At 44.9% G+C, this 24,636-nt stretch overlaps 1 protein-coding gene across 8 annotated transcripts in view; it reads right to left on the bottom strand.

Moving 5' to 3' along the window:
- The window catches only part of ST3GAL5 (ST3 beta-galactoside alpha-2,3-sialyltransferase 5), a 297,392-nt gene that overhangs the window by 122,355 nt on the left and 150,401 nt on the right, over positions 1-24,636 (bottom strand). For all 8 annotated transcript variants that reach the window (XM_029592756.1, XM_029592753.1, XM_029592758.1 and 5 more), the window contains one exon: positions 8,408-8,490. The gene's annotated coding sequence lies outside the window, so the exon portion shown is untranslated. The remainder of the gene's footprint in view (positions 1-8,407; positions 8,491-24,636) is intronic.

A 24,636-nucleotide genomic window follows, 5' to 3' on the forward strand; every position in this document is an offset into this window, starting at 1 on the left:
ATGTTAGTGCTGATATAACATTCATTAAGGCTCTACAAACTTGCATGTAGCCTAAAACTGGTATTAACATGCAATAAAAACCTGCAGTGGCATTAACCCCATAATGCTCTATGCACTCCATTAGTGCAAAGCAAAGAGATTTCATGGGATGCAAAGCATTGCTAAATGAATCCTGAACCAAATACCCAAAATCTAATTTTTGTAAAAGCATGGGTGCTCTGTGCAAGAAAAGGCTGATGTTGAGTTTTGCTTGATATTCTGTGATGGGAAAAATCAACAAAATTAGTATTCATTAATTTACCACCTATAAATTATTTAGAAACCATATTTGTTATAGTTTGTGTGTTTTTCTGTTTCTCAAACTTAGGGATTCATTTACAAAACTGCATTAGCCTAAAGCACAAATTTCATCTTAATTATAAAGCACCACCTCCCCTGCAAATAGCTGCCCAAAGCAGTGTACAATAAAATTTTCATATTACCCAAAAAATAAATTAATTAAAAAAACAAAGGTTATTCTGCCCCTGGCATCACAAGTATGATACTGAGCTGATGCTGATCAGCTCAGTACTACCTTAATACATGCAAATCAAACATGGCTTGCCTCAAAATTCACAAGTTGTGATATTTGAATTGAAGTTAGCTACAACTCAAAACCCTGAAGCTCCCAGGTCCATGCCTTAAAAAGGCCAACTGGCCCAAGTAATTCCCTCCTCCCCCCTGACCCCAAGAGTGTCAAAGACTCTGGGGGTCTCCAGAAACCTCCATTCCTCCCTCTACCACCAGACAAAGTAGGTTTTGTATTTTTTTTTTTTTTTTTTTAAATTAAAAGCTCTCTCCCCCTGGACACAGGCTCCCTTCCCCACCTCCCAGCCTAGCCCACTATCCCGACTCCCACGGGGGTCTGGAGCACCCCCCTAGGCTTCAGATCCTGTGGTTATTTTCCAAATTGGAACCGGCCAGCAGCCTGCCTTACCCCATCGTGTGATAGGGCTGCTGGCGTAATTTTGTAAAACGGCTGCTGCCAGGTCGGGAGCCTAAGGACTGCTCCAGGCCCCCAGTGCACCATCAGGTCTTGTTTGATAAGACCAGGGAGGTTGGAGGGTGGGAGGTAAGGGGGGAGCTATTTTTTTTTTGTTACAAAGGGGAGGGGGTTGGGGGCAGGTCCTGCAACCAGGGAGATGGTCTTAAATTTAAAAGTTTATTTTTGCTACTTCAACTGCCTCCAGGTGCATTGGGGGGAGGGGGCTTATGCGGGGTGATTGGACCCTTTAAGGCAGTGGTCCCCAACCCTGTCCTGAGGGCCCACCAGCCAGTCGGGTTTTCAGGATATCCATAATGAATATGCATGAGAGAAAATTTGCATGTTATGGAGGCAGTGCATGCACATTTTCTCTCATGCACATTCATTGTGGATATCCTGAAAACCCGACTGGCTGGTGGAGTCCCCAGGACAGGGTTGGGGACCACTGCTTTAAGGCATGACTGCTTCACATCTCATGGGATGCCACTGTACATTAGTAACGGGGGCAACAAAGCTGTGGAATCAGTTACCAGAGTTCAGTAAACCCCCACGGTATTTTCAACGAGGCCCTTAGTTTGCTAGCTATATTACTGTGCCTGGGTTTCAAGATCACAAGAGCATATAGTGATTAAGTATTTCAGAAGTCCAAAATAGTCCCTGTAAACTGCTCCTTTAAAAATCTATGTTAAGCCATCATACTCTCCCTAAAACAAGATGACATTTGTATGGACAAGAGTAGTTCCTGTTGTAACAAACAGAATTCAATTTAGATTACAGTAAAGAGAGACTTTGTTCATTCCTAGGAACCACTCTCAAAGACCCATTTGCCACCATTCTAACAGAATTACCAGAAGACATGTGAAGAGAGAAGAAACAAACAAAAAAAAAAAAACCCCTGTAAAAGGAATTGTGAAAAGACAGAGAAAGGGAATGTGGAAAAAAAAAAAAGCCTGGGATCAACCAATTAGAAAAATAAGATCAGACAACAAAAAGTAAAAAAAAAAAAAAAATTATTATTTTGAATTTTTAGTGATTGGCATGTGTTATCTTTGGGAACTTGCATTACATATTTGCATTACATATTTACTTGCATTACATATTTGTATTTTGTTCCTTCTTCAGTATTCCACTGGTCAGAGCCTGGTTTCTTGGGCTATTTTATTTTTGTCTGCATTTTGTTTCTAATTTGTAGCCCCTTGTTCTGTTTCAGGTAAAGGTCTGTCTGTGTTCTGCATGTATAAGTGAGGTACAATATTTCTGCTGGAATATAGTTAATCTACAGGGCTTTGCAGCAGTACGGTTTGTTCGGTTAATCCCAGTAGATGGTGTATTCGTGTTGTAGGGCACGGTATAATAATATTTGCATTGCTGCCATGTCAGATATAGCTGCTATTGCTCGAGTACTGAGAGAGTGCAAATATGGTATCGCATGCAAAGGTTCTAGGTGTCTCCCCCCAGGGTTTGTGTTACTTCTCAAAGTATTTGGCAATGAAGGGTTTGCAGTTACTAAGATGAGCGTGTGTGGAAGAGGAGGCGAACCGAGTCAATGCATGTACGTTTGAGTCTGGGAAGTGAATGAGAGAAGTAACAGAGCGTGTGTGTTTGTGAGAATGAGTATGAGAGTGAGTATGCAAGTGTGAGTGTTTATGTGAGAAAGTTTGTGGGCTTGCTGCTACCAATGTTCCCTCTAAGGATTGGGTTGCTGTGAGCATAAAATTGATAGGCTTATTGAATCATGCACCCAGCAACCCAATCCTTAGAGGAAACATTGGTCAGAGGTAAAGTTAACTCATATTCATGGGGCTAGTGTTAGCATGTGATACAGTACCAACATGGTCCCAGATCTGGGGTTCCAGGTGCAGAGGTCATGGACTTGGATCTCCTGCGTCAAGTGGACCCCTCAAAAACAAAATTATAATAATAATAAATAATAAATCAGATCTAAGCACTGAGTGCCAGTGTTCAGGACACCCTCACCTGGGCAACACAGGTCTGGGACTTCCAGATCAAAGGGACTCTGTACTGGGACCTCTCCATCCCCCCACCTACCCCCTCCAACTCACTCTATAGGGCGCTTCCCCATACCTACTTTTTCTGTAAAATGCCCTCTCTCTTCTACGCCAGTCATTTTATAAATGGCATGGCTTCAAGCTGAGGTCAGTTATCACAGTTGAATCCCACCATTTATTTTAAATGGTTGGAGGAGAAGACAGTAGGAGACAGGATTGGTAAATACAGGAGAGGGGGGTCCAGATAGGGGATAGGTGATTGAGGGCTTGGAAATTGCAGGCTGGACCAGACTGCTTCAGATTCTTTTTTTTTTTTTCCCACTTCAGTGGTTTGAGTTGCGAATTAACTTCCACTTCTAGTCACTGAAGTTAAAAACAATAGTTAAGTTAGAGCACGTTTAAACTTCACTACCGTCTTTAGAGTTCCTGGTCAATGCAAAGACATGCACTAAGCTTAGTACATGGTTTTGTTCCCATTTTAGCACACTCTCTCAGCATAACTTTTTTTTTCTTTTTATACTCCAGATGAATTTGCTTACCATTAGTTTACTACATCAGGAGTTTATTTTTGCCACAATAGTAAAGAAAGAAAATGTGTGCACATTTTTTTTTACTGCCATTTTACTGTATCAGGCTCAAAGGCAGGTTTCATCTTATACTGTAGCACTGATAGTTTGTTTTTTATTTTTTTTTTGAGGGAGATTTTATAAATGCAAACAGATCATTCAGTTCCATAAGTTGCCAATACCTTTGAGTCAAAAATCGCTCTGATGTGACACAAGTGATGTGTTGCATCCCACAGCGCCTGGCTGAGGAGAGTTTTGAGTCGACTGTTACGGAGATGCCCTTTTTGTATGGCACGTAGTGTGTGGGGTGGGGCATTTTATCTTCCCCTGCTCCTGTTGTTAGGGGTATTTCTGTGGACACGGAGTATCTGGATAACTGGAAGTGCAGGATTTCTATTGGTGTTTTGTCTCATTCCAATACCAGTTACAAAAGAGGTATCCTGGGTTGTGCTTCTCTATTAAAGTTATTTTTGTACTTGTTCTAATAAAAAAAAAAAAAAAAGTTGACCAAAAAAATGTGTTCTTTTAGCTTTCTTGTGTTATTAGCATGCATATCAATCCAAATGCTTAGCTGGATTGCCTGAAGGGAAGAGATCAATAAGCAAAATAGTGGGGGGGGGGGGGGGGGGAATTTTCTACGGTATCTTCCCAAACCCACACTGTGAAAACAGTCCCCTCCTCAACCCCTTGAGTACCATCAAATTCCATCCCTAAAGGCAAGCTCCTTGTCCATAAGCATCAAGGTGTCCAACCTTCTACAGATCGGTCCCTTCACAGGCAGGGTGAATGTGCACATCCTCCCGGGCATATCACAGCAGCTGCCAAATAATGAAAGTAAGTGGCTCTTCACCACGTGATAGGCGATATCCTATCCTATCCAACAGCATCATCGGCTGGCAAATGCAGCAGGGCTGGCAGAAGGGTTTTCATGCTATTCTTGCCCGAGAAGAGTCAGACCCTTCCAGAATGGTAAGCCCTCCTTCCGAAGAGGGTGGGGGTGGTGGTCAGGGCCTTCATGCAGGTGGGAATGTTTCGTGTTGGGGGAAAAGACTGAGAAGGACTACTTCTTCCTCTGGGTGCTCTGGGAGAATTTTGAGATCTTTACATGAACAAATTTTTTATTTTTTTTTTACATCTGTTCCAAATCAAGCTCTCTTCAAATTTTTGGATGTCAATTTTAATTAATTTTAATTTAGTTACATTTAAGTTAATGTGTATTTCCCTTGTTCAATGTAAACCGATATGATATGACATGTGTCATGAATGTCGGTATAGAAAAGTATTAAATACATAATACATACAACCAAAGATATGTATGCCTTTGATAAAAAATTAATGGCTATCTTACTATCCTTTGCCTTAAATCTTATCCATAACAACTGAAAAGACAGTTCCTTCCTTCTGCAAGTATTACAATATCTGTTACTCTTTCCTCCATGTCACTGATAATGCCATGAAATAGCAGAAGGTCAAGCACAGCACTGGAGAACAACTCGTCGCTTTTTACAAATGTGTACCATTAAATTCACCAAGTGCTGCCTCCTCTTCAGAAACGGTATTTCTAATCCCAGTGATTTTCAACTTGAATAATACGATCACTGAGGACAGCGTGCCAAGTGTTTCAGCAAAACCCAAACCAGATGAGTTATGTTTCCCATATTAAAACCCCAACAAGGCTGGTCTGGCAGGGACCTGCTCCTCCCACGATGAGTCTGGCTGTTTATTCTCTTCCAAAAATATAACCGGCTTCTTTTCTACGGTAGCTCTCAGCGCTTTCCTTGGAATGGATGTCAGGGTAATCAGTTTACAAATCCTCTGGCACGGACTTTAAAATGTTATCTTTGTAGACAGAGCTGCCCCACTGAATTTTTTTTTTTTTTTTTTTTTTTTTTTTTTTAACAAGCAGCAACTCCATTCAGCTGATCACAGAAATACAATGAACAACGAAAGGCTCGCACTGCCGCATTGTCCTTATACTGGATTCTTAGGTAAGTGTGAAGAATTTACATTTTGAAAGGGGAAAAAAATAATTCAAAAGAACCAATACTATTCTGGTTCTCCCTATGTCTTTGTTCTCTTACTCTCCAGACCCCCCAACCACAAGACAGCATTCCTATCTGTAAACCCGCTGTGGCGTTTTAAATAGATCTCCCCAGTGTGGCTGGAGTTGTCTCTTCCAGTCAACACTTCAAAAGAGGGGCAGGGCCAGATTTAGGAACAGCCAACATAAGCAGGTGTCTAGGGAGGCAAATTCAGAAGGCAATCGAAAACTGGAACTCGCTCTGCTGCTCTTTCATTTCTGGAAGCAATGCCCCGCCTGCCCGCCTTGAGCACTATAATCTTAAATCCGATCCTGGAGAGGGACTGGCATGCCTTTGTGGGTTTAGATACAGGAACACAGCTGGGAGGGAGGGGGGAGTCTAAAAGCTGTCAATCGACAGTTGATGGACTACTTGGAAAGTAATCACTTACTTTATCCGGCCCAATTTGGCTTTCGTAAGTGTTTTCATACAGAAATACTATTAGCATCTCTTTCTGATATAGTATTAAGGGGGCTAGACAGTGGTAAAGCATATTTCTTGATTTTATTAGATATTTCCTCGGCTTTCGATACAGTCAACCATTAAGCTCTGATAAAGAGACTAGAAGAAAAAGGTATAACAGATACTGTGTTGGCATGGTTTACATCCTCTCTTTTGAACAGAGCCTATAAAGTCAGATTAGGTAATCAGACAATTCAACTTAGTTCTGGAGTTCCAAGGCTCATCCCTTTCTCCAACTCTTTCTAATATTTATATGGCACCCCTGTGTACGTTTATTTATTTATTTATGATTTTCATATACCGACGTTCAATAAGAGATATCACATCTATTTAGTTGTAATTCATTGTGTGTTAATTCAGTAAACTTATTTTTTGTAAATTTTTCTTTTTTTAAGCTTTTTCATGACTGCAGTGTACATTTTGTAGTCTGCATTCCTGTGGACCCTTGAGGATGATGTACAATGTTTTTGGGTTGTTGGGGTTTTTTTTTTTGTTTTGTTTTTTTAATTGTCATGAGAACAGTTGGGTCCTTGTTTCTGTGCTCTGCCCATTTAAATCATACTGTACCGCCTTTATTTATTTATACACTTTTTATACCGATATTCGTGTAAAACCTTCATATCTGTTTAAATATTAAATATTCAAACCAAAATATAAAACATTGTGTAAAAGAAACTAGTACTAAAATATAATAACATCAAACTAAAATGCAATCAATTAAAATTAACAAAATTCTTAGTAACTAAAATTAACATTCGCAATTAAGACAGGGAAAAAAGGGAAATGGGAGAAAAGGAGAATGGCTTCAATTTAAAAACGCCTTTTTTAAAAAGGACTCTCAGGCCACACAGTGTCAGGTTTCCCTCAGACTCAGGTCGCATCTGCTCAGTATTCAGATTAAAAAAAATGTATTCAGTCTGTACACATTCAATTACTGCACAGGAAACAAAATGCAGCGGAATTTAAGTAAATTCTTTAAGGAAATAATGGAAATAAGACCTAATTTAATGATGACATGGAATTATAAACCAATAGTTCAGTCCACTGTTAGACTAACAGCTGCCGAAAGAAAATCAGTCTCAGTGTTGGACTCCGTTTCAGTTACCATCTTCACTGAATGGGCCACCTTTCAACTCACCATTCAAGGCTATGTTTCCCCCCAAAACTAGCAAGTCAGACTGTCTGAAAGTAAGTCTTCTGCAGAAAATGAATGGCTGTCTTCTCTGGCTTGCTTTAGACCTACAATTTCCAGTAAAAGCCCGTCATTGGGCTAACTGGCACCTTGGGCAATTCCAGGGGAGGAAGGGTGTCCCTTCAGCAAAGAATGGAGCCAGAGTCTTCCCTGGGATGATGCGGCTCCAGGAGCTGCCCACCTCACTTGCCCCCTTCTGACAGCCCTGATTCCCAGCATCTCTTCATTTTCTCATTTTATACGTTTGCAAAGTGCGGTAAATAGCTAATTGCCCTCTCTGTAACCCAGCTGTGATGCCTCTCTCTCAGGCTGTGAACTTTGGAAAGGGCTCAAAGACTTTTTTTTTTTTTTTTTTTTTAATGATCGTGTTGAAACAGAACTGCACTATGCAAGGTAGGTTAATCTCTAGATTTGAAAAATCATACATGGTAAATGGCAAAAAAAAAAAAAAAAAAAAAGACAAATAATTATGCAATTCACTCACAGCGAAATACAAATAGTATGTGGACTGCCACTGGCACACTAGTGCACTTAAAATAAAGCTCGCCATTCCTGGATGTGACATTGTTAGTATAAGGATAAGTGCTAATACACACGAGTATCTGACTGCAGGACCTTAGTCATTTCAGTGCAGCAGCCAGACTGTCACCCGCCCACAGAGATTTCCACTGATCAGCCATCAGCACTCTATTAACAAGGGACTCGTTATTCAGAGCTAACATAATAACTGGAATCCAGCACCAGGCTTTGACTGCTGACCACAGGAGGAAATCGGGAGCAGTTCCCTTGTCCTTCCTGCTCAGGTTCAGTGGTCAACTATACTCCAACATTTGTGTCCAACATTTGAAAAGTCGTTACTCAAATAGCTGGACTACCAAGAAAAATATTTGGAAGGCAGTTATGAACAGCAAGGCATCTGTATCATCATCCTACAATTCTGGTCCAATTGGCAATGACAATAAAATTACATGCTGCCCTGTGTGAAGCCCATTCTGGCTTTGACCATCATCATTCACCATCACCCAATTATAAAACTGTGCAGTGATTAGAATGGAAGGAAGAAGTGCTCTTACCTTAACCAAATGTAAGTCTGGGCTTGTCCTGTTTATCCTCTTTCTGTCTTGAGGTTCTTCAGACATGGTATCTATGCCTGTTACTGAAAGAGTAATTTGAACAATCATGTAATTCAAGTCAAAAGATCTTTGCTGCTTCCAAAACACTAAACCCATATTAATAATGTCTCACACTAACTATATGCAGCCTACAGAAAATTCTCACATTACTGAGTGAAAACAAAAGATTCACTCATGCAGTACTGCCACTCACATGGCTTCTTTTTACCAATCCCCAGCTGGTAGCCAGAGGACACAGCCATGTAAGTTGAAACATAAGCAGAGAAAGCACACAGCAAGGAAAGGCTTCTTTTGGCACAGGCATGCAGCTGACTGTTCACATTATTGCACCTCTCTTCCATCGTCTGGACAGTCATTGTATTGTTCTTAGAGATAAGCACAACCTCTATTCATCAAAACTTACTGCAACCAATTAGTGTGGGAACAAACTCTCAAAAGTAGATATACAGGAGTATATCAACTTATAGGGGTGTACATAGTGTGGCATGGCACCCCCTAGTGGCAGGTCCTTTGGGGTGACTTCTTGCTTGGAAGCTTATTCTCAACTTCTCAAGGACTGCTGCAGCAGCTTCCTTTGTAGCAGTGGCAGCACTGAAGCTTCTCCTGGAAGTGATGCTGGCACTGGAACCTTTAGGCAAGGAGGCTATTGGTTAGTTACTTAGAGTGGGAGGTCCTCATAAAGATAGGTCTGTACTCATTCCCTCTCCCATGCCAAAAGTAAGAGTCACCTTCCAGTCATGGGACCTTTTGCCATAACTTAAAATGACATATTGCACACCCAGGCAGTAGCTTAATATAGTGCTCTGGAGTTTATTGAAGCTAATTCACAGAAGTGAAGTGGCACACAACATTAAAGTGTTGCCCAAAAATACTTTTTATCTATCGAGTTTTATATACCATCATTCAGTTTCGCCATCACAACTGTTTACAAATTTCGAAAGAAGGGATAATTTAAATGGGTAGTACAAAGATCATAATCATAGGTATAAGTACAGGTAGGGACAGGTGCAAGTACAGTCAGTTCAACTTACAGTTAGGTAAAGGTACAGAGCAAGGTAGCATTAAGATAGCAGTTAATTAATGGGAAGTTATGTTATCAGCTGGCAATCTTAAGTGTTCACGGTGTTCTGTTGTCTGAGGGAAATGAGCATGTTTATGACCGGTTAGGAGGTCTGTTGCGAGGGGGCTGTTGGGTGACCTTGGGTGTATTTGTAAGCTTTGATGAACAGCCATGTTTTCAGATCTTTTTTGAATGTTTTTAAGTTGGGTTGCATTCTTAGTTCAGTTGGAAGTGTGTTCCATATTTTGGGGCTGGCGAGAGAGAATGCGCTTTCTCGGATTGTTGTGAGTTGTGCTGTTCGGATAGAGGGAATTGTCAGGAGGCCCTTGTTGTTTGATCGTAGGTTTCGTTGAGGAGTGTGTAGATTGATGTTTATGGCTGACCAGTTTGTTTGATCTTTATGTATTAGTTTGTGTGTGATGGTCAGTGTCTTGTATTCTATTCGGTATTTTATTGGGAGCCAGTGTAGGGATATAAGGATAGGTGTTATATGTTCTCATTTTTTTGTGCTTGTTAGGATTCTGGCAGCTGTGTTTTGTAGGATTTGGAGGGGTCTGATGTTGGAAAATGGTAGTAAAGTAGTAGGGAGTTGCAGTAGTTGATGTTGGAGAAAATGAGTAGTTGTAGTACAGTTCTGAAATCCTCTGGGGTTAGAAATGGTTTTAGACATCTTAGCATTAATAGTTTGTGATATCCCTCCTTAATTTTAGTTATGTGGTTTTTGAAGGATAACTCGCTGTTAATGATGACTCCTAGTTTGCGTATGTGTGTGACTGGGGAGATTGGTGCCTTTTGATTCTCAAGCATGAGGAGTGGTAGTGGCGAGGGGCTGTGTTTCCGTTCCATTATTTTTTTTGTTTTTTTCAATGTTAATTATGAGTTTCATGCAGGTTAGCAGTTGTTTGTGGATAAGTATGTGGCGTCCAGTGAATTGTGAATTAGTATTTGTATGTCGTCGGCATAGAGGAAGTGGGTCACGTCAAGTTCATTTAGGAGATGGCATATTGGCAGTAGGTATATGTTGAAGAGTGTTGCGGAAAGGGCGGAACCTTGGGGCACTCCAGTGTTTAGGTTAATTTTTTTGGATAAGGTGTTAATTGATACTTGGTAGCTTCTGTTATATAGGTATGATGAGAACCATCATAGGGTTATGTCAGTCCTATTTCTGTGAGACGGTCCACGAGTATATAGTGGTTGACCGTGTCGAATGCTGCTGATAGGTCTAATAGGATGAGTAGGTATTTTTGCCCATTGTCAAAGCCTCTGAGCACGGTGTCGTTCAGCGAGAGAAGTAATGTTTCAGTGCTGAGGTTTTTCCTGAAGCCAAATTGGGTCGGGTATAAGATATTGTTCTTCTCTAGGTGGTTAGTGAGCTGAAAGTGAACAACCTTTTCAATGATCTTGGCTATGAGTGGTAGGTTTGATATAGGGCAGTAGTTGAGGGGGTTGTTTGGGTCTAGATTGTTCTTTTTTTTTTTTAAGATAGGCTTAATTACTGCTGATTTGAGAGAATTGGGGTAGTTTCCTTCTGTAAGAGTTAGGTTTACGATCTCTGTGAGTGTTTTCTATTGTTTTGAGAGTTGTTATAGGGATGCTGTCGAGAGGGTGATTGGCTGGGTACATATTTTGATGGATTGTTTGTATTCCAGTGAGGAGGCTGGGTCAAAGTTATACCAGTTTGGAATTTCTTTTTTTTTCGTCTTGATGTTTTGGCTATTAGTGTTGAGATTATTGTTGATTAGATTTATTACCTTATTAAAGATTTCGGCAAACCCATTGCTTCCGTTTTTGGTGCATGGTGTTTTCTAGTTGTTTGAGGTTTTTGAGAGATTTTGTACTATGGAGAATAGCATTCTGGGGTTGTGTTGGAACTTATTCATTCTTTTGGAGAAGAATTCTTTTTTTGTGTTATTAATGAGATTTTTGTAGTGAGATAAGGAGTTTCGATAGTCAGTTAGCAGTGCCGTTGATTTGTTCTTACGCCATGCCTTTTTCTTTTTCCGGAGCTGCAGTTTGGCACATCTAATGTCATTGTACCATTGATTCTGATATTGTGGGGTTTATGTTGTCGGCAACAGTTTTGGTGTTGTTGAGCCATGATTCTGTGGCATTTTCGGAGTTGGATAGCTCTATATTTGTTAGTTCGATTTGTAGTTTTTCTTGGAGGGTATCTATGTTGAAAGGGGGAAGGTACGTCATCATCATTGGGTTGTTTTGCGTTGTTGCGAGGTTGGAGTTGGAAGTCATGTTGAATTGAATCAGGTGGTGATCTGACCAGGGGATTTTGGTTATGTTTGTGTCATAGGTTAACCATGTTTCGGTGTTGATGAAGATGAGGTCTATGGTGTGTCCAGCTTTGTGTGTTGGGGCACTGATGATTTGTTTTAGTTGCAGCATTGAGAGTGTGTCAATGATTGTTTGGCATGTTGTTGTGTGGGGGATTGTGTCCATGTGGATGTTGAAATCACCTAGGATAATAGGTTTGTTTAGCGTGATGTTGGTCATAAAAAATTCAATTAATGGTGAGCAGTTGTGGTCTAGTGATCCGGGGGGGGGGGGGGGGGGCAGTAGACCAGACATATTTGTAGTTTTGTGGAGTTGAATAGTGCGATTTCGTAGGGTGAGCATATGTTTGTTGAGAGTAGTTTCATCTGGAGGGTTTTTTTGGCTATTGAGAAAGTTTTGTAGGTTGGGTTGTCAATTTGATTAATTAATACCATGTGGGTGCTTTTGATCCACATTTCTGTTATTGCGATGAAATCAGGTTTTGAGTCAGTGAGGAGGTCAGGGATTATTGTAATATTCTTCACTATTGATTACGCATTGAATAATAGGAAGGATAGAAGTATGTAGTTCGTATATTGATTAGGGGTGTTGTGATTGATGTTAATTAGGTGGTGTTCACGTCTTTTGGTTTTGGGAATGTGGGTTTAGATGGTGTTTGTGTGTTGTTGCTTTTCTTGAGGATGCGTCTGTCATGGTATATTGGGATTGTGTGGTTTGTCATCTTCAGTTGAGATCTGAGAGTTGGGTAACTGCTTTAATGGTTGTGCACTAATGTTCGCACTAAGGGGCGCACAAAGGGGAGTGCCCCTTTGTTGCGCTCCTTCGACGCGCGGCGCCTCCAGTACGGCGCTGTCTTTTAAATTGCCCTCTGCTCAGCGCCCTCGATGATGCAGGTTGGGGGCACGTCTGGCTGCCGAGGGGGGTGGTGTCACGTCGGTGGCTGCTGGGCCGGTAGGCCATGGATCAAGGTGGTTCGGGTGGAGCCGGTAGGTAGAGGCCAGGAGCCTCAGGGTCCACGGTGCAGGCTGCAGTCAGGTCCTTGCCTGTTCGGGGTGCGGTCTCTTCTCGACCAGTGTGGCGCTGCCTTTTAAATTGCCCTCTGCTCGGCACCCTCGATGATGTGATTTCCACCTAATCAGTGTGAGCTTGGTTTTCCTAACCTTTTAAACCAGAGATTCATTAAAATAAAACAAGCTTTTTCTCTATGCTCTACTATGCTTTCCTTCAACATACCTATAGGCAATGCAGGTTTAATACAACGATGACTCCTAATTCTCCCAGATATAAAGAAGTGGTGGAACAACCCCATTAAAAGAAGGGCTCCCTAGGCCAGCTACGTAGCCTTAATTACAATTCTCAACAGCTGCCATAGTTTAATACAATAACCCTTTTTACACAGCTACTAGCTCATAGTTACTGTTAACCCCCAATACATTTCCTTTTCTTCATAGTAATTCCTACTTGGTTCCCAACAACAAAAATAAGTGCTCTCAGCATTTAAATAAAACCTTCTACCTTTGCTTTATCAGTAATAGACCTAGCAACTCTAATTAACCCATAACCGTGCCAGACACTTTTATCCAATAAACTGCTGCACAGAAGTGAAAAGGGAAAGAGAATCTGAGGGCTGACAGTTTTAGAATAAAGGTGTGCCTGGGCACCATTCTCCTTCTGCCTCAGCCTCTCCATCCTCCTCTCCTTCCATTGAACTCTCCTGGATTGCCTCCTGCTCTCCTGCCTTCTGGAGGGCCCCTCTTTATACAGGTTAGCCTACTCCTCCCTAGGAAGACACCACCTCTTTGTTTCCCTGCCCCCAAACACTTCCAGGGGCTGACTACCAGGGCATCTGGGAAATGTAGTTTCCCTTTATTTCCTGCAAAGGAACCTTCCCACCTGAAGGAAAAACACCTCACCACTGGCTCAAACCATTTCCCCCCTTTTTCCTTTATTCTTTTACTTTTTCATTAGGTTTGGGTTCATTTTTTTAAAACGTTTTTAGTACATGCTATTTTAGTTGTCAGTGTGCACTAACTCAAACAGTGCGCCCTAAATCAAAATAGTGTGCACTAAATGAGAAATTAAAAAATACAAAGTTTTGTTAAAAAATGAAATTAACTAGGCAATGTCTTGACATTACCTATTTAGTTAAAAATGAAAGCACATGCCTAACAATTAAACAAGGAAGTAACATTCCCTTGTTAAATTAATGTTCTCCAATATATGTACTTTTAAGTATTTGTTCCCTCACTCTCATTGTTAATTGGTTGCACTGTTCTTAGAGATGGCAATGCTCCACTCTCCCTCCTATTCTGGCATCCCCAACTTTCTCCAAAATTATCTCAGTGGTTTCCTTGCACCAGTCAAGTATGCAATCCTTGCGACAAAAATAGATCCATGCCATAAATCCCATGACACAAACACAAAGCCTCTCCTCTCACCACATTCCTAGGACAGTAGCAAAATGGAGCATCTCAAAATTATCCATCCTTGGGGGCCAATATGCACACAATTTTGTTTTTTTTGTTCTTTTTTTTTTTTAAACGCAAGTACATCCCTGCTCTTAAGCGCTTGATATAATACTCAAATGAGCTGGACTGCTAAAAGGGACTCACAATGGATAAATTGTGTGCCTCTAGCTCGTCCATAGCACTGAATGCCCATGAGAAGTGGCTGTGCGCAGGTGAAGAAAATGGACAATCAATTTTTGGAGCGTTCGTTTTATTAACCCATGCACAGTGATAGGTTAGGGAAATGGATGATCATAAATTGAGCGTCCCTTTTCCTAACCTGACAGCAGTCGAATTTTTTTTTCTTCATGTTGCAACTTCCTGTGGTTCCTCCTGCTTAGTACTGCAATGATATTAAGTCGGAGGATCCACTTAATATTTTTGCTTTTCTGAGCATTGCTTGGGGTGCCTCAGAGCTTAACATCAGCTCTGTGCTGGCATTAATTTTTAAGAGCTAAAACATGCACATTGAGTGCACTTTTTTTTTTTTTTTTTTTTAACACACACACCCCCAGGAGGTACAGTGCAGTTGCTTACCTGTAACAGGTGTTCTCCTAGGATAGCAGGATGTTAGTCCTCACATGTGGGTGACATCAGATGGAGCCCGGCATGGAAAACTTTTGTCCAGCAACTTTGACTGGCAGACTGAGCATGCCCAGCCTGCTGCTATCTGCACATCCACGCGAGGTCCCCCTTCATTCTCGTAATATAGCAAAAAATACGAGCGAAAAAACAACAATAAACCGAAGAAGGTGACCCCAACATCATGGGTAGGTGGGTGAGATTCTGGAGGACTAACACCTGTTACAGGTAAGCAACTGCGCTTTCTCCTAGGACTAGCAAGATGGTAGTCCTCACATATGGGTGATTACGGACCCACAGTGGCCGAACAAGGTGCAAACAGGCATAATAACTGTGGTGCTGTGGGAAACAGGGGCAGTCTGACCCCACAGAGTGCACAATGAGAACCAGTTGGGTTCAGGACTGGAATAGATTACAGAGGACAGACTGGCCAAAAGTGCTGTCTTGGCAACTATCCCTGTCGAGACAGTAGTGCGCCACAAACGTGTTGAGCAAACTCCAGATGGCCACTGACCGCCACAGCCCGCACAGAGTGAGCTTTCACCCTGCCAGCCAGCTGGAGGCCTGTTTGCTCATAGCAGAAGCCAATGCAATCCGCTAGCCAGTTGGATACGGTCTGCTTCCCAACTGCTGCTCCCAGCCTGCTGGTGTCAAAAGATACAAAGAGCTGGGTGGACTGTCTGTCTGTGACTCACTATACAGTCCAAGTAGAAAGCAAGCACCAGCTTGCAGTCCAGGGTGTGAAGGGCATGTTCCCCTGGGTGAGAATAAGGCCGTGGGAAGGATAATAGACTTGTTGATGTGGAAAGCAGTCACCACTGTCGGCAGAAATTTTGGATACATGTGCAGCACTACACGATCCTGGAAGAATTTTGTGTAAGGAGCATACGTAACCAGGGCCTGGATTCTCACTAACTCTGCAAGAGGAAGTGATCGCCACCAGGAACATAACCTTCCAGATGAGGAACTTCAGGTCACAAGATATGAGAGGCTCGAACGGATGCCACATGGACCTCGCCAGGACAATGTTGAGATCCCACGGGGGGTCGCAGGCAGGCGAAGAGGGGGCTTGAGTTGAACCAGGCCTCACATGAAACATCCGACCACCAGCTGGACTGAAATAGGCACCCCGGCAATACTCTGGTAGTAGGCGCTGAGGTGTACCCGGACCAAGCTGGTCTGGAGGCCAGACTGACAGGTGCCAAAGATAATCCAGCAGGCGGGGGAGCGGGCAGGAGAAAGGGTCCAGTTCGTGGCCCCCGCACCAGGTGGAGAAACGCTTCCACTTTAAGCTTGTAAGATTTTTGAGTGGAAAGTTTCTGGGATTGGGTCAAGACCCTGGAGACCCCCTTCTGAGAGCTGCAGGGGCTGGAGCATCATGTGCTCGACATCCACACCGTGAAGGCCAGGATCCGGAGGTTCAGGTGGCGCAAGGTGCCCTGGTTCTGCAATAGGTGGTCAGGTGGCCAGTGGAACCAGTGCGCTCATGGATAGGTCCTGGAGTAGAGGAAACCACACCTGCCTTGGCCAGGAGGGTACAACCAGGATCTTGGTCCCCCCGTCCTCTCACAGCTTCATCAGAGTCCTCGAGAGAAGCGGAATTGGGGGGGGGGGGGGGGTATGCATACATGAGACCTTGTCCCCAGTGAAGGGAGAATGCGTTGCAGGCAGGGTGGTCCTTCCCCAAAATCAGGGAGCAGAACATGCTCACCTTGCGATTGTGGGAAGAGGTGAACAGGTCCATGTTTGGTGTGCCCCAGCGACAGAATAGGCTGGCTGCTAGCGCCAGGTTCAGGGACCACTCGTGTGGCTGGAAGGACAAGCTGAGGCAGTCTGCCAATGAGTTTAGGTGGCCCGGCAGGTATGTGGCCGCAGATACATCCCCTTGGAGAGGGCCCAATTGCAGACCTGTAAAGCCTCCTGGCAGGGGGGGGTGGAGGAACCCGTGCCTCCCTGCTTGTTGATGTATCACATTGCCACCTGGTTGTCCGTTCTGATGAGGACGGCTTTGGAGGACAGACTGTCCTGGAAGGCCCACAGGGTGTACCGGATTGCCTGCAACTTCAGAAAGTTTATCTGGCAACAGGACTCTGCCACAGTCCAAAGGCCCTGAATACGCAGGCTGTCAGTGTGGGCCCCCCCACACCTGAGGCGAGGCATCAGTGGTGAGGGTCACCTGGAGTGGTGCCGGCTGGAATAGGAGTCCTATTTTCAGATTGGGCAGGGCTTCTCACCAGGCTAGGGTGAGATGGAGAGGGTCTGTGACAGTCACTGGCGCTTCCAGATCCTGGGGTGCCTGCCACCATTGACATCGCAAGGCCCACTGCGGGTCCCTTATGCGGAGGTGGGCCAAAGGGGGTCACGTAGACAGAGGCCACCATATGGCCCAGCAGGTGGAACAGCAGATGGGCTGGTAATGCTGCTTTGTTGCGAATGAGGGTAGCTGTTACATTCTACATGTCTTGAACTATAGTGGGCCCCTGGGTTGTGGTAGTGTAGACTCCACCCACAGGAAGGAGCCCTGTGGGCACTCAGCACAACAGGTGAGGTCTCAGCAGTGATGGACAACAGAGGGAAACAATCTTTATTATACAGCCAATGGTGATCAGAGGAGCAGATCAGTAGAATTAGTCCAGAGAGTATGACCTGCAGGCTGGTCCATCTATAGAAGTCCGCAGCACGGAACAGTCCGGTGAATAACTTCTCTAGGCATAGCTTGTGCTGGCAGCTCCGGCAGTGGTCCACAGTGCGGGGTAGGCGGAAGCCGATGGTACAGTTGCACAAGACAGGATGGATCCGGTAGTGGCCCACAAGCGGGGTAACCCGAGAATCAGTGCCAAAAAGGTATAGGAGCAGGTTCTGTACTCACACCAAATCTGTGGTAGAAGATAGACGATCAGGCACTGAGGAAACCCGGAACTGGAATAGCTGGGGTTGTCCGAGGACGGTGCAGGAACTCACGGAATGAAGTAAGGAAGGCAGCAATGGCTCTCCACGGAGCAGATAGCCTTGAATGCGGCAAGGCCCCCGAGGAGCGGGTACCTAAGTCACTCAGATAGGACAGCGAGGTGAAGACCCAGAATGGCGGACATAGCAGGACAGGAATCCTTGCTAACTCGTATAGCAAGAAGTCAGCTGAGCTTAAGTATGGTAAGCGGAAGACGTTATGCGGTGGGGATGCGCCCGAGGTTCCCCGCCATGACGCATTTAAGAAAGGGGCAGGCGCGCGCGTGCCTAGGTAACCCTGGATGTAAGATGGCTACCGGGAGTGCCCACGCCATCCCGGGCACGCCCTGAGGGTCAGTGTGTTTATTTATTTATTTAAAAACTCTTTTATACCGTCATTAAGTTAATTCACCATCACAACAGTTTGCAGAAAGGCACAATAAGGAAAAACTATAATTGGTATAGATTACAAATTATACATGTCCCAGCATAAAACGGTAACATATTTTAATAAGAGAAACTGTGTGTTTAATTAAGGCTTGTATGCCAGTTGAGAAACTGTCAAGTGGTTCAAATCTAGCATTAATATGCAACTGGAGATATTAAAGGAAAAAAAAAAACTGATTACTTGGTGCTCCCCAGACTCGGAGCTGAATAGAGAAAGGAGGTGAGCAGCATAGGTCGCAGCCACCTGCGACAGACGGGCACAACAGTACCCAGCGAGGAGAGGGCGACTGCTCGATCCCTAGGCAGAAAAGCTTTCACTTGTGCCATATCCAACCTGGCACCAATAAAATCCAGCCGTTGAGATGGATTGAGATGCGACTTTGGGATTTGTTATCAACTTCCTGGAGCTGTAAGGTGTTGACCGTCAAGGCTAGAGCATTCATGGCCCCAGAATCCGAATCGCTCCGGATCAGCCAGTCGTCCAGGTATGAAAAGACATGGACCAGCAATGCCTGAGGTAGGCAGCCACCACCACCATACATTTCGTGAAGACGCGTGGGGTGGATGCTAGCCCAAAGGGCAGCACTTTGTATTGAAAATGTGCCGTCTCCACCAGAAAGAGGAAGTAATTCCTGTGGCTGGGGACAATGGCTCTGCTCCCTCAACTTGATCATAAGAACATAACATAAATTGCCATGCTGGGTCAGACCAAGGGTCCATCAAGCCCAGCATCCTGCCTCCAACAGAGGCCAAAACCAGGCCACAAGAACCTGGCAATTACCCAAACACTAAGAAGATCCCATGCTACTGATGCAATTAATAGCAGTGGCTATTCCCTAAGTAAACTTGATTAATAGCAGTTAAGGGACTTCTTCTCCAAGAACTTATCCAAACCTTTTTTAAACCCAGCTACACTAACTGCACTAACCACATCCTCTGGCAACAAATTCCAGAGCTTTATTGTGCGTTGAGTGAAAAAGAATTTTCTCCGATTAGTCTTAAATGTGCTACTTGCTAACTTCATGGAATGCCCCCTAGTCCTTCTATTATTCGAAAGTGTAAATAACAGAGTCACATCTACTCGTTCAAGACCTCTCATGATCTTAAAGACCTTACGCCCATATTGCAAGTCTCCTCTCTGGTGGAGTGGAATCAGCGTGCCCAGAGAGACCATCTTGAATTTTTCTCTTACAAGAAAACGGTTTAACACCCTGAGGTCGAGAATGGGGTGCAAACCACCATTCCTCTTTGGAATGAGAAAGTACCTTGAGTAGAAGCTGTGCCCCCACTGTTTGTGGGGATCTGGTTCTACCATGCCCACTGCTAGAAGGGCGGAAAGTTCCAATTGGAGGATGACCTGATGAGTGGACGAATCCCACGATGGACATGGGGAGCAGTCTCTGGGAGCCTGCTGAAATTCAGGCGGTAGACCTGGCGGATAATGGAGAGGACCCAATGGTCCGAAGTGATCGCTTCCCAATGGCGGGTAAAGCAAAGGAGCCTGCCACTGATTGGGGGATCGGCCACCATGGGAACCAGCGTTTAGCTCATGTTCCCTCGCTGCCACTCAAAAGCCAGCAGATGGGGCCTGCTGGGGGGCTGGTTGGGCCCTCTGTACCTGCTGTTGTCTGCCACGGCCTCTGGGATTGGGCAGAGGTGGCAGAGTATGGGCAGCTGGAGGGAAGCATCTCCTTGGCCGGTAGAAGGGCTTGCGAGAGCCCGGACTGAAAGGTTTCCTGGCAGTGGAAGGGCCAGCGAGGAGTTGCTGAAGAGTATCATGCTGATCTTTCAGTTGCACCATGACCTCTTTCATCTTGTCCCCAACGGGTTCTCTCCTGTGCAAGGGAGGTCCGCAAGCCTGTACTGAACCTCCAGTCGGAGGCTGAGCCGAGCCAAGCCAGCCGTCTTCACCAACACCCTCAGCGGCTAGGTGGGCTGCTGTTTCAAAGTCGTAGGTAGACCTGAACTTGTGTTTACCTGCCTCAAGGCCCAGCATAGCAATGGCCGTAAGAGACTCCTGCTGTTGCAGGGGAAGGCCCTCTGCAAACTCTTGGACCTGCTTCCAAAAGTTGTGGTCATATTGTGTCTTGTACAGTTGGTAGGTCACAATACGGGCCAACAGCATAGCCTCAGGAACATTTTTCTCCCAATGCCAGAGCTCCCTGATCTCGCACCCTGGAGGGGGCAGAGGCATGTGTCCGGTAGCATCTGGCCTTTTTGAGTGTGGACTTCACCACTGCAGACTGGTGGGGTGCCACCGTTCAAAGCCCACGGCTTACTAGACCAGAGAAGTCACATCAGCCTTCCGGTTCACTGGGACACTGACAAGATCTGTTTTGGGGCGTCAATGAACTAGAGGACCTCCAGCATCTTATGACGAATATCCTCCTCCCACAGGAGCTGGAAGGGGATGGCCTCAACCATGGCCCTTACAAAGCTGGTAAACGACAGGGGGGGGAAGTGATGCCATTCCTCCGGAAGGGAAGGCTCCAAGAGGGGGTCGTCAGAGAACTCAGACGATGCATCCGAGGAATCATCTCCCCATGGGTCAAAGGGGGCCTCCTCCTCACTAGGGTCCGGGTGCAGAGGACGGAGACCAGAAGGGACGACAGGTCTGGGCCACAAAGGCATGGAGAACCGTGGGGGCACAGGCAGGCCCTCGGGCATCGAGGGGGCATTGGCTGTGGAGCTGGTGGCAGCCCGGAGAACAGCAAGTATGGGTGCCTGGTCCCTGTGGCCTCATCCTCCTCCTCGGACCCGGGAATCAGGATCACTCTGGTGGAGGGCATCGGTGGCTGAGGAGGCATCAAGGGCCTCTCGGGCATCGGTTGCATCATTAGGGCACCAAGAAGGACATCCAGACGCTCCAGCAGGGGCGCAAGAATGGAAGGCAGACACCCTGGCACCGAAATGGGGGCTGGTGGCGCCAGCAGCTCGACACTCTGAAGCACTTTGAGCACCGCCAATTACACCATGTGGTCCAACTCCTCCTGGAAGTCCTGTGTGGTAAGGACTGATGGAGGAGGATGAGCGCTACTTAGATGGTGGCTCAGCGGCCGCCGATGCCCAACAAGAACCGGAACAGTGTCAGGACAGTGACCGGTGTCTATGCTTCCTGGGTTTCTGGCACTCGGCCCGGTCTTTCCCCGGTGCAGACGATGATGACCCTGAGGTTAGGGGGAGGGGAGAGACTACAGAGGATCAATCTCCCTCTCTGAGATCCTTGGGGGGGGGGGGTAGTGGAGAGTGGGACTGCCAGGGGAAGGGACGGGGACAGTGCCCCACAGTCCTTAGGTGTGGAGGATACCAGATGCCGACGTGGAGGGTTTTGGAGAGCCAAAAAGCTTCTCCATTTTGTCTAGGTGAGCATGACGCCCTTTGGGGGTCATTTGATCACACAGATGACACCCTCGGACGTCGTGTGAGGCTCCCAGGCAGAGGATTTATACCTCATGTGGATCCGTGATGGACATGGGCCACGGGCACTGGGGGCACCATCAAAAACCTGACGCTGTTGAAAAATAGGCCTGCGCACGGTCGATGACAGACGGGGACCCAGAAGTGGGAGTCTGGAATTGACTACGAATAGCGAAGGCAAAAGCCAAGGGTACCTACCGGAGGAACCGAATGCGAAGAGGAACCAGATTCAGAAAACCCCCCGAAAATACCGCAAAAAAACGTTTCAAGGGTTTGGAGCTCCACAATTGCGAGGCTACTGCACTGAGGAAAAGAAGTGACTGAAGGGGGACCTCACGTGGATGTGCGGATTGCAGCAGGCTGGGCATGCTCAGTCTGCCAAAGTTTCCAGAAACTTTAACAAATGTTTTCTGTGCCGGGCTCCTTCTGATGATGTCACCCACGTGAGGACTACCATCCTGCTTACCCCAGGAGAAACCAATCTTCCTGATCTTGAAGCTGGTAACAAAAGCAACATTTCACCCTTTGATCGCAAAACTAATTGTTTCAGATATTGAGGTCATTTACCAAAAATTATTTATTTACACTTCTGGTATAACACTTTCCAGCAGTTTATTACAGCTCTTTGCTTAATAATGAAGGGCTACATTTCATTTCCTCACACAAGCTAGCACAGCGAGGAAACTATGATGGACTTCCACAAAACTACGGAGCTTCCCTCTGTGCTTGGCGCTACAGGCTGCACACCCATGTGGCATTAAGACCAGAAATGCAGGATGAAAGAGCTTATAGGAATAGGAAAAAGTTCCATTCCATTAACATGCAGGTAGTGTGTAATGCCAAAGGCATAGTTACAGACATCACAGCCAAATATCCTGAGTCATAACACGAAGCATACACTCTCTCACTGTCAGGACTGGCAGAAGAGTTTGAGAGCAGTCAAATTTCAAGGGTTTGGCTCCTAGGTAAGTCACTGCTTCCTTCATGTCTTCCAAGGTTATGTCATATCATTTAGCTTTTAATAGTCAGGGCTATGACCCTGGGGACCTTTCAGTACATCCAATTTATCACCCTCGCTCCTGTGCACTTTGTCACAGGGTCTTCTTTTCCCTTATGCACAGCTATGCAATTACCTAGCGCATTGTTTGTGTCAGGGCAAAGTAACCTATGCACAAGCTTCTTGCAGCATATACACGTATTCCACATAATGCAGACAGACATGCAGCATACTGGTGTCCTTCACTCAGTCTATATTTCAAACCATGCTGGTCTGTACTATTTTTCTCTATGCCACAACACAGATCACAGCACCCAAAGAGAACGGAGAAAATAATGAATCTGATTCAGACTCCGAGCCTGATGTACCAAGCATACAAAGACATGCACCCACTGCCCTCTCTCAGACAAAGCTGGATTGAAGAAATTTGCTAGGTAATTAAACGACCCAGTAATAACTGTGGAAGGCTATGTAAAAACTACAAAGAGGAATAGTGTTGTGAGTGTAACAGTGGTTTTCCCCTTATGCTATTTCCCCAAGCAGGTCACAGTGTCTTCAAGCAGTAGAATTTCATCACTAACAGGCTGACAGCATGGGGGAAAAAAAAAAAAAGGTCTAATGCTGATTTCCTGCCCATGTTGCCAAACTCTGGGAAACTGGTAGGCATATAGCCAGTTAACTTTTGAATATGAATAGCTATCTCCTTTTTAATAAGATGATGGCCAGATAAATAGCTACTAGATGAATGGAAAAGTTTTATCTGGTTGAAAACCGAAAATGTGAGTACTGCTTGCACGATTATATTAAAAACCTATCTGGACAAGTATATTGAGCAACTTTTTTCAATATTAGACAGCAGATCTGCTAGTAAAGACAAAAAAAAAAAAAGCCCTTAGGCTCATTCCTCAAGTATCAGCTGCGTGAGAACATAGCTTTACAGCATGTGAAGTGTTTTAGAAATGATCTAGCCCTTTCAGGTACAGGTACGTGACAGGCCACAGATGGAAGGTCATATGCAGGGTGTTGAAAGATGTACATTGGGTTGGGCATTATGAAAATTGTCCAGACTACAGGCTAGCACAGGTACAACCAGCACTGGCAGACTTGGTTCAAAGTAAGAAGAAAGAATGGCTTCAGATTTCACTGACATAGCATTGGAAGAACATCAGAACTGCACAGGTAACTATCGATTATCCAATTGATAATCAATGGCAAAGCCTTAGTACACTTCTCCATGTAATCTTTATAGGTGTAAATGCAATAAGAGACCAAACATGGTGTGTGTGGGGGGGGGGGGGGGGGGGGGGGGAGAACACCCAGCTTCTGCATCTCACTGCAGACCTTGCAACAAATAAGTGCTCTTAGCACAGTACGAAGGGTCCCAAGGAGCAGTGCAGGAATATTATATTAGTTCAATAGCAGGTGATTTTTGTGACTTTAAAGGAACAAGAAGTATTATAGGCTGCTGAAACACGAGCCTACCAGTTCTGGTGGCCTCTCCCTATACAAAGCATCTTTCTCTGATAGGACTAGGTAAGCCTTACCCTATTTGTTGCTCTTTTATTTATAGCAAGCACTGGCCATGTGATGGTGCTTTGGCTACTTCTGCTCTGAATCCTTTGCATACAAAAATGTTTAGGTGCCGTCATGTTATTTAACACTCGTTTATGTTCATCTTTCCTAGAACTCCATGAATGCCACATGGGAAACAGCAAACTGAAAAGACAGTCCCTGTTGATGGTTTTGACCCTTTTTATGGCTATAAGCACACTTCTGGCAAACAGCATGTACGATGTGCCTGGGAATGGTGGGCAGCACATAGGGCCACCAGGGCACAAAAGCTTGTAGATTTACAGAACCCTTACAGGAAAAGGTTGTTTTGTCTTTGCCTATGTAATGTGGAGCCACTCAGAAGGAGGCTAATCAT

The sequence above is a fragment of the Rhinatrema bivittatum genome, chromosome 1 (genome assembly GCF_901001135.1).
Source record: "Rhinatrema bivittatum chromosome 1, aRhiBiv1.1, whole genome shotgun sequence".
In the NCBI taxonomy this organism is placed as follows: Eukaryota; Metazoa; Chordata; class Amphibia; order Gymnophiona; family Rhinatrematidae; genus Rhinatrema; species Rhinatrema bivittatum.